This window comes from Amia ocellicauda, chromosome 12 (assembly GCF_036373705.1).
Source record: "Amia ocellicauda isolate fAmiCal2 chromosome 12, fAmiCal2.hap1, whole genome shotgun sequence".
NCBI classification, from domain to species: domain Eukaryota; kingdom Metazoa; phylum Chordata; class Actinopteri; order Amiiformes; family Amiidae; genus Amia; species Amia ocellicauda.
Genome location: NC_089861.1, coordinates 24,142,378 through 24,151,522, shown reverse-complemented (window position 1 = coordinate 24,151,522; position 9,145 = coordinate 24,142,378). Strand labels below are relative to the sequence as shown.

The following is a 9,145-nucleotide window of genomic DNA, read 5'->3' as shown; positions in this document are numbered from 1 at the left end:
CTCTTGATTGGTTTGATTGAGGAATTGAGAGTTGGGGCTGGAGTGACTGATACCTGAGCTTTCCAGGACCAGGGCTGGAGACCCTGCTGTACTGGACTGTGTCTCTTCAGCCTGCAGTGTTCGGAGACAGAGCAGTGTAAAGCCTCCTCCGCATGCCTCAGCCATGCTGTCTGCACTGTGACCAGGCAGTGTGGGGTGTGGCAGAGAGCAGAACACAGGGAGAGAAGTGAAGTGAGGTGAAGTCTATTGTTTGAATGGGTGGGAGGGTGGATGTGAGTGTGACAAAGAGAGAGAGAGAGAGATGGACAGGAACAGGGACAGTCTAGCAGTCTCTGAGGATCCTGCACTCCCCCTCCCCCACCTCACAAGGTAAACACTGGTCAGGGTCCTGTTTAAAAGCACGTGGAAACAAACGGTTAACTCCCCTTAAATATACTGCCTGTGTAAAACAGCTGTCGTGGTCAGCCCTTGGTAGACCGTGGGGTGCTCTTACCAGAGACGCCGCTGTCTGTCGAGGTCAATCGAGGGACCGGTGGGGGCGTGCGTCGCAATGTGATGACATCCTCCTCAGGTTTAACCCTCGTAAAAGGTTAATCATCCTTTTTGTTTGTTTGTTCTCTTGTTTTAACTACAGACAAGAAGGGCCGCCAGCAGAGTCAACCGGATGTCGAAGTGCAGTAGGCCCCCAGGTTCTGCCTTGCTATTAAAACATGAAGACTTTAACAATGTGGAACAGGAGACCAAAAGCGTTTGTCTTTTAAGCCTATTTACTACCACCTCACGCTCGGCGCAAATGCTGGGAGACAGTGCTCCCCCTGTAAAAAGGTTCATTCCCCTTTTACTGTATGGGTTAAGAGGGCCAGGACTGTGAGAGTAATTTGCCTTTTCTCCCAATTAAAGTGTTCCCTGGCATAGAGCGTGAGCTGCCCCTGCTCCTCGTGAAGGCCTTGCGCGCGCTGTAGCGGTCAGCGACGGGCCAATGGCTTACATTTCAAATATATTAAACAACAACAACAACAACAACTTTATCAATATTTTACATGCTTTTGCTTTTGTATGTTTATTTTTGGTAAAAAGACTTTTATTTTTGCCCGCCCACACACCTCAACCCACTGAGGATGTTTGTGGAAGTGGTGGGGTATTCTGGTTGTCTTATGAAGTGAAGGCTGGCACGACGTCTCCAGCTAACACGGGAGAGAGATGTTTAGCTATGACACAACACACGCCCGGATCCATTCACGATGCAAAACCGAAGTGGCGGCTGGCAGGAATCATGCTGAAGACAAGACAAGCTACTTTGCCTGGACTGTGAAGCTGTTAGAGAGAGAAAGTGAGTTGGGGAGGTCTGGACGGCTCACCCACTGCGCCTCAGTCGGGTTTGTGGTGTTGCGTGTGCGCTGCGCTGTACTGTACTGTTCCAAAAAGCCACCCGGCCACTCCCTATATCCAGCTGCCCCCTCCCTCTCTCTCTCTCTCTCTCTCTCTCTCTCTCTCTCTCTCTCTCTCTCTCTCTCTCTCTCTCTCTCTTTCTATGCAATACAAGAACCCAGCCCTTTAACACCGCTGCCATTCTCCACTGCACAGCCCGGAGTTTACAGCCGCACAGACCTGCGGAAAGAGAGAGAGAGAAATAGAGAGAGAGAGAGAGAGAGAAAAGAAAAGAAAAGAGAGAGAAAAAGTGAAGTCTGGAGAATTAAAAATCTGAGTCGAGGCAAAAAGAAAAGCACACGCAAGAAACTTTTAAAAACTTTTTTTTGTTTTACTTTTTTTTTTGTTTTTTTTTGCGGGGTTGGGTCTGTCCCAATCCGTCCGAGAGGAGACAGTAGGAGAAGGATGCGAAGACCGAATTGCTAAACTTTTGGCAACTGGTGGCTGCACGCAGGTAAGCAGAAAATTGACATTATTACTAATGTTATTGATATTATTATTATTATTATTATTATTATTATTATTATTATTTTTAATCAACGATTCCCATTCATGCTATGGGGTTGGTGGGTTGGTTGATCTGCGAGTTTTATGTTGGAAGGAGCAAATTGCTTGTGCCCGGGGGTCTTGCCAGCTCAGGGGAGCCCATGTAGACACAGTGATGGTAGATCCACCGCCTGAGATTTATGCCTGGTCGATATTCTGTCGCTGCACTGTGTTCGTGTGCGTGTACATGTAATCTACATGTCTGCTCCAACTTTGTCTGCATGTGTGCATTCGCAGTGTGCAAAAGCTCTGCGTGACTTGGAGCAGCTTGTGTGCACCACATAAATAAATAAATAAATAAATACATAATATTGGTTGTGTAACTTGGAAGAACGGGAAAGTGGGTGTGTGTCTGTTGACTTGGGAGTACTTTTTTTCCCCTTTGCATTTATTGCGCAGAACCAAATTGCTTTAAAATAAAATAACGGGAATTTAAAATAATAATAATTTCAAAAAGGTTGTTTTTACTCCGCTGTCCCTCACATTGCCAACCTCTTGGGGTTGCGCGTTTTTCCTGTTAGTTTACCTGTTTGCATTTTGCAGTTGGGGGTTTTAATCAGCACTTTATTCATTGGTGTCCTTCGGTGCTTGGAATGGGGTTGCAGGGGAGATTAGAGACTGGGGGAGAGTCTCTGTGACCGGACTAGATCAAAGCATGAGTACCAACACAAACATTTACTATTGATACGAACCATGGTGACTTTAATTAAGTGCGCTCCGAGGGAAGTTGCCCATTCACGCTAAACTGAGTTATTCCATAGCCCGGATAATTATTTGCAAATCAATCGTACATAAGAAGAAGCCCAAACATATGTTTTAAGTGTGCTCCCGTCTGCAACGTGGATGGCTGCTGCCCTGCCCAGTCCAGAGACGCGCTTTGGCTAACATAGTCCTCAGAAATACTGTATTCTACACTGTGTATATATGTGTGTATTTAAAATATACACTGTAACTGAGGACAATATATGTTATGGTGGTATACTTGTGCTTTTTACATTGAACGATTTACTCTTGAAACAACGTTCAGTGCAAAACTTATTACACAGCCCGTGCCAATGTCTCGGCATCTACGCTGTGTGTTTTGGGTGTGGATAGTTCTTCCTCCCTCTCTCTCTCTCTCTCTCTCTCTCTCTCTCCTACATCTGTTGGCAGCACGCCACGGCTTCGCAAAACCAAATAAACAAATAGAAGTCGGAGGAAAAAAACACACACAAGAGAAATAACGCATAGGAGACGTCGAGAACGTGCTGTTTATTGTACTTGTTGGTTTGACCAGGTAGAGGACGGGGGTACTTAACGGTGGGCAGGGGGTCGGTTCACACGGGGCACCGGACTGCGCGGGGCGGCACCGGGTCTGCTTGGCAGGAAGGGGGGTTATTCACTAAACCAACGTGGCTCCTGGGCCATCGCTTACCCGTTCTCGGTGCTTGCGCCTCGTTTGTATAAGTTTGCAAGTGAAAGCTCTTGCTGAGAAACTGTCTGTCTCTCGCCCTGTACCCCCTCCTCCACTCTCCCTCTCCCTCTCCGTACTTGCAAAACTTTCCTGAACGCTTCCAAATGGGTGGAGTTTTTTTTTTTTTTTAGTGGAGGGGGGGGGGGGGGGGGGGTTCTCTTTCCTTAAATTTACTCCGTTTTGCTCAACCGGGGATCTTCGCCAGGGTGTGGGGAGTGAGCGAGCGAAAGAGAGAGAGAGAGATAGAGGGAGAGGGAGCGGGAGGGGGGAGGAGAGAGAGAGGAGGGGGAGAAAGGAATGCAGTGGGTTTGGAAACACTGACTAATTGAAACCAGGTTTTTGAGGAGAGGAGAGAAGCGATTTTTTTTATTTTATTTTTTACTTCGGAAAGAAAGCCATCGTAAAAGTTGTGTTGTGCGTAAGAAAGCATTCTGAGGGGCGATATTATAAAGTTATATATTCAGTTATATACTACAGCCAGGTAGTTAAAGTCCTCAAATCACCTTCTATTCACACTTCTGTATGTTTTCCCGTCATTTTTAATGCATTTATTTATTTTATTTTATTAATATGTTGGAGGCTCTCCTGCAGCCTGGCAGCGTTTGCGTGTTACAACATGTCGTAGTTACACGATCCCGTTGCGCAGTTAACTTTAAAAGTAGTTTTCCTTGCGTTTCATAGTTTTCGGGTTTACAGTGCATATTCCTATTTCTTTTTCTGTCTTTTTCTTACTGTTGCATTTTCTCTCTCCTTCCTGACATGCTTTAGGATACATTCTGACACATGTTCATTGGGCGTGGAGTTTACTAAAGCAAACAACGTGGATGTGCCATTTATATATATAATATATAGTATATATATATATTATTGATGTTGCTGTTCTTGACTTCGTTCAACTGCTGTGCATTAAGTACTTGGGTTTTCAAGCAATTCTTCAAGATAAATCCGTTCTCCTCTCTCCCTCTCCCCTTCCCCTCCCCCCGCCACACCCTACTCTCCTGTAGTACAATCACTGTCGTGCATGCTGACACAATGCTGCCACCGCGCCCATTCCTCCCCTCCTCGGCGTCTTTCTTCTTCTTCTTCTTCTTCTTCTTCTTCTTCTTCACTCTTCTTCACCAGAGTGCGTTTAACAGCCTCAGCGTGCACCCACACACCAGCCTGGCAGCCAGCTGTGCCAGCGAGATAACGCCAACGTCAAACCTCGCACAACTGGCCGGTTGCAGCCACTCCACTGAGGCGCTGCAAGTCAGATCGGCCTCTGCAGCGTACACTCGCGGTTTAGTTTGTTTATTCGCCTTGTTGTTTTTCGATTCGTTTCTTGTTGTTGGTTTAAACCAGGCGTTGTATAGACCTGCCATGCATCTACAAACAAAACATCCAAACTGTATTTTAAGGCAGTCTTGCACAGAACAGTGCTATATATTATATAATATTAAATGTAGTCACTGTGGCTATCAAGAAAAAGACAACCCAGACAGCGAACAGTGTGAAAGTGTGATCAGGATCTGGAGCTGTTGACCTCAGGCATTGCTGGTGCTCCTGCATATATGATTTATAGACCTCTCTAACCATCGCTGGTACCCAGGGATCGGAAACCTCACTGCAGGACGCACCAAGACGGGACAGAGAGGAGGCCCCCTCTGCTTGTCTCGCAACCCAGCTTGTACTTGTTTGCTTGTGACGCAGTTATGGGCATTGTTAGCCCTGATGAATGAGACCTGCAGCCTCCGAGGGCTGAGGCCACAAAACGTCCCAAGGACAAGGTGTGCAGATCGCGGACTTAGGCCCACCTGCTGTTCAGAGCTGGGGGAGAGTGGGGGAGTGGAGGCTGAGGATTAAATTGCTTGGCGAGTTGCGTCAGGGGGCATCAAGGAACCGGAGTGGGGCAATAGCCGAGGTTAAAATTGGCTTCACACTCTCACAGAGGTGGGAAAGGAGCACTAGTTGCCAACATCCCCCTCTCAGCCAGCTGCCTCCTGCGTAGCTCCACTGTAAAGCGGATCAGTTCTGCTCACAGGGTTGGGGTCCATTCAAGTTGGGCCCCTTCCAGTCATGTTTGCAGTTCCCGCTAAACTTCAGTCCTGATGCCAGCAGGGCCTATTATGTCAAGATAAATTGAACCCCCCCCCCACCCCCTTATTCAGTATAGCATTGACGCTCTGATGCCCAGACAATGCTATCCACTGATTTATTTTGTCTGATCAATACTGATGGTTAAACTGCACTTATATGTCAGTACACTCCCCACTACAAAGATAAATCTACCTGGAGAGAGAGCAGGCATTAATCGGGAGACGAAACCAGTTTAGCACACAATACCTGCCTCCTCCAATCTCCTGTTTTTTTTGCGTCTTATCTCCCAGTGCTTTTAATGAAATCCTTCACCAGGGTTTTATAATCTGATCGGTTTGTATAGATTAGATTGTTTTAGGTGGTTGTCAGCTGCTTAAACCATTATTTGAAGGTACTGAGGTTATTGCTTTATATATTTTTTAAAGTTGTTTATAATCTGCAACTGTATCAGCTCCAAACATTCCAAACAGGAGCGGTGCAGCGGTTAGTGTGATTGAAGGTTGACTGAAGTGAACTGCAGGGTCAGGTGGATCCTTTTGGCACAAACCTCTATTTTTAATCAATGCAAGCTGAAGCTAAACTGGCTCCATGTTTATATCTTTAAAATACAGACGATATATAGATTTGAAACGTATTTCTGCAATCTGTTTATTTATTTTGTATGTCGAAAATATATAGTATTATTATTATTATATTTCTGAGCAGATGCCCTTATCCAGGGTGGCTTATACAGGATACAATATATCACATTATTTTGATGAACAATTACCCATTTATACAGCTGGGGTTGTACTGGATCAATCTAGGTGCAGTGTCCCCAACCTGGGATTGAGTCCAGAGCCCACACCCACTATTGAATAAAGGATCATCCATTGCCTATAATATCTTAAAAGTATAAGTTTCTTCCCAAAGGGTATGGGGGGATGGGGTGGTAGCCAAGGAGTCCGTCTGGGAAGCCCCGGCCCGCAGTAAGTAATCCACACGTGAGGAAGTGTCTCACGGGTGGTGAGTTGTCATGGAGTCCGATGGAACTCCTGACCAAGAACTCCTGGCCCACTCCCACTCCCACACCCAGTGCCACACCCTGTCCCTCTTCCTCGTCCTCTCCGGCACCCTTTGTGCTGTGGGAGACTGGAAAGTCAACATCAAATAAGAGCTGTGTTCCGGACAACACACCGGCTCCCAGCAGAGAGTGTGCTTAGTAGGGTGTGGCACGGGAGCTTCAGCGTGGTGTGGCCCTTTTGTAGAATAGACCAGCAGTCTCAGCTCTGAGTGGGGTCCACAGTAACCCAAAACCGCGCTGTGCCAAGGGAGGCACTCCCCAGGGCTTTGGCTAATGCAGTGAATGTAAAGGTCCATAAATGAGATTGTGGGTGAAACTCATATTGTATATGTATGTAAGATATATATATATATATATATATATATATATATATATATTAATAATATAAATTGCACAGGCACCACTTGAAGGGATGTATGGGAACGCACTGATCTCCACTGGGGTGGGAGAGACATCTTTGGACTGCTGTCATATAACCTGCCAATCAATGCCGATTGAAAAGAAAATAACAAGGCTTAAATGAGTTGTTAGCAATTACTGACAACAACATCCATGACAGCAAAGTGTGGTCAGCAATAATTGCAAAGTATGCTAATTTCAGCGGGGCTCAGAGGTCGTCAGGCGGTCCTTATCCCAGACTTCTCTAGGGGGTGAAATGGCTCAATGGGATGAGTCACATCCAGTGTGCAGCCATGGGAAGTGAAGCACGGCCCCAAACACCGCAGCGCAGAGTACCGCCACACATCCCATCTTCCCTGTTTCCGCTTGGATGCACTGTGTTGCTGGGGCCTCCTGAATGAGTCCTGCTAGGCAGAGATGATTTTTTTTATGAGTTCTTCTCTGGCAAGCCTGTGTTGACATCCCTCACAAGCAGTGTGGCAAAAGGGTGTGTGTGTGTTGTTGTGTGTGCATGCGTATGTGTGTGTGCGTGTTTGCCCGCCTCCTCATTCTAGAATCTCACTGTGCCACAGTGCTGAGTAGGAAACACCAGCGACTCGCACACTTCCCCCGGCCGCTTCCTGTGAGTGTGAGGTAGAGGCACAGCCAGTGGTGGAGAGATGGGTGACTTCCAGCAGCAATCGCTGGGGGTGGGGCTTTCTAGCACACACAGGGCCTACTGCGCCCCCCCACACTCCAGTGGCTTTCGTATGTGAGAGCACTGATGGATTTATGCGCCTATTCTTTCCCTTCTTGTCGTTTTAATATTTTTCCACACCTCCACTCCATTGTTGTCTGTTTCTGGCCTTACATTTCATGTTACATCCTCATATGCTTGTGTGTATTGACGAATCCTTTAGGTGTGTGTCTGTATGTGTGTGTGTGTCTTCAGAGCAGGGCTGACACACACACACTGTCCCATTAGGCGCCTCACTCTCGGCCTCATTCAAATACAGATCAACATGTGGAGGTTTTGCGCCGGGCAGATGCATCCAGTTACGGCCGCGTCGAGGTCGGAGATAGACAGGTTTTCAGATCTGCTGAGCGTACTCAAGGGGCCTTGTCTTCAAAGGATTCCTGTCCTAGCTGCCACTCCCTCCCTCTCCTCTATTTAGGGTTAGCCATCAAGTCTCGTGTTAGCACTGTCCTTGTGAGGGGGGCACTGAAGGCTAATGCCACACCACCAAGAGCGGCAAACCCCCACCACCGCCTGTGCAGTCTGAGTCATCACACCCGCCTCCGTGTGCCAAGAACTGAACACAAAACAAGAGAGCTCTGAGCCCAGGGCCAGGCGGCAGCGGCGGCTCTGGCAACGCCCTGCACTGAGCTGCACTAGGGTCCGCCGACAAACACAACACCGCATCGCGGGGGGGTGAGGGGAAGCGACAGGCACAAAATCCCCTCCGGAAATCTGCAGTGTTTTTTGGCTGATTTCACAATTCCCCCCCCCCCCCCGCCCCAGACACACACCCATAATTATAACATCTATGCCACTTGTGATGCGTCTGTGTCAGCGGTAAACCATGGTCTGGAAATCGTGTGATCTATGTCACGCTTCAACACCCGCCCCCCCCACGGCGAATGGTTCGGAACCCCAACACAAAGCTTCTTGTCGGCTGCTTCTCCGTTGCGGTGTCTGGGCTCCCGCGCTGCGCATCCCCATTGGCTCTGGCCCACCATTTCTGCGGGAGGAGGGGAAGAGGCTATGCTCCCTGGTGGGTGACTGGGGCATTTTAGGCCTTTGCCAACCCAGCCCTCCCTCATGCATTGCAAGGCCTGGCCCAGATCTGTCAAACTATACTATACACTATACACTATATACACTATACACACTTTACACTATACACTATACACACAATATACATAGTATACATACTATACACACTTTATAGTATACACTACACACACTATAACAGGTTACTATACACATGAAATGCTGTGTTTGGGTGTCCCTGTATGGTCAGGCTGTGTGTTGAGTATACAGGGCTCTGGGGTGAGTGTCAGAGCAGTTGTGTAGCTTGGGGAGGTGGGGGGGCAGTTAGAAATGTATCACCTCCTATTGCAATTTTAGTTCCAGTTGGAATAAATGTTTCCAGCCCCCCTCCCCACCACCCTCAACTCAGGAGAACCCATGAGAATCT

The 9,145-nt window shown here is 47.6% G+C and overlaps 1 protein-coding gene across 1 annotated transcript in view; it reads left to right on the top strand.

The window, feature by feature from the left end:
- The first annotated feature begins 1,557 nt into the window (after positions 1-1,557).
- Positions 1,558-9,145, top strand: part of ahnak (AHNAK nucleoprotein) — a 50,660-nt gene continuing 43,072 nt past the window's right edge. The window contains exon 1 of the mRNA XM_066718848.1: positions 1,558-1,882. The gene's annotated coding sequence lies outside the window, so the exon portion shown is untranslated. The remainder of the gene's footprint in view (positions 1,883-9,145) is intronic.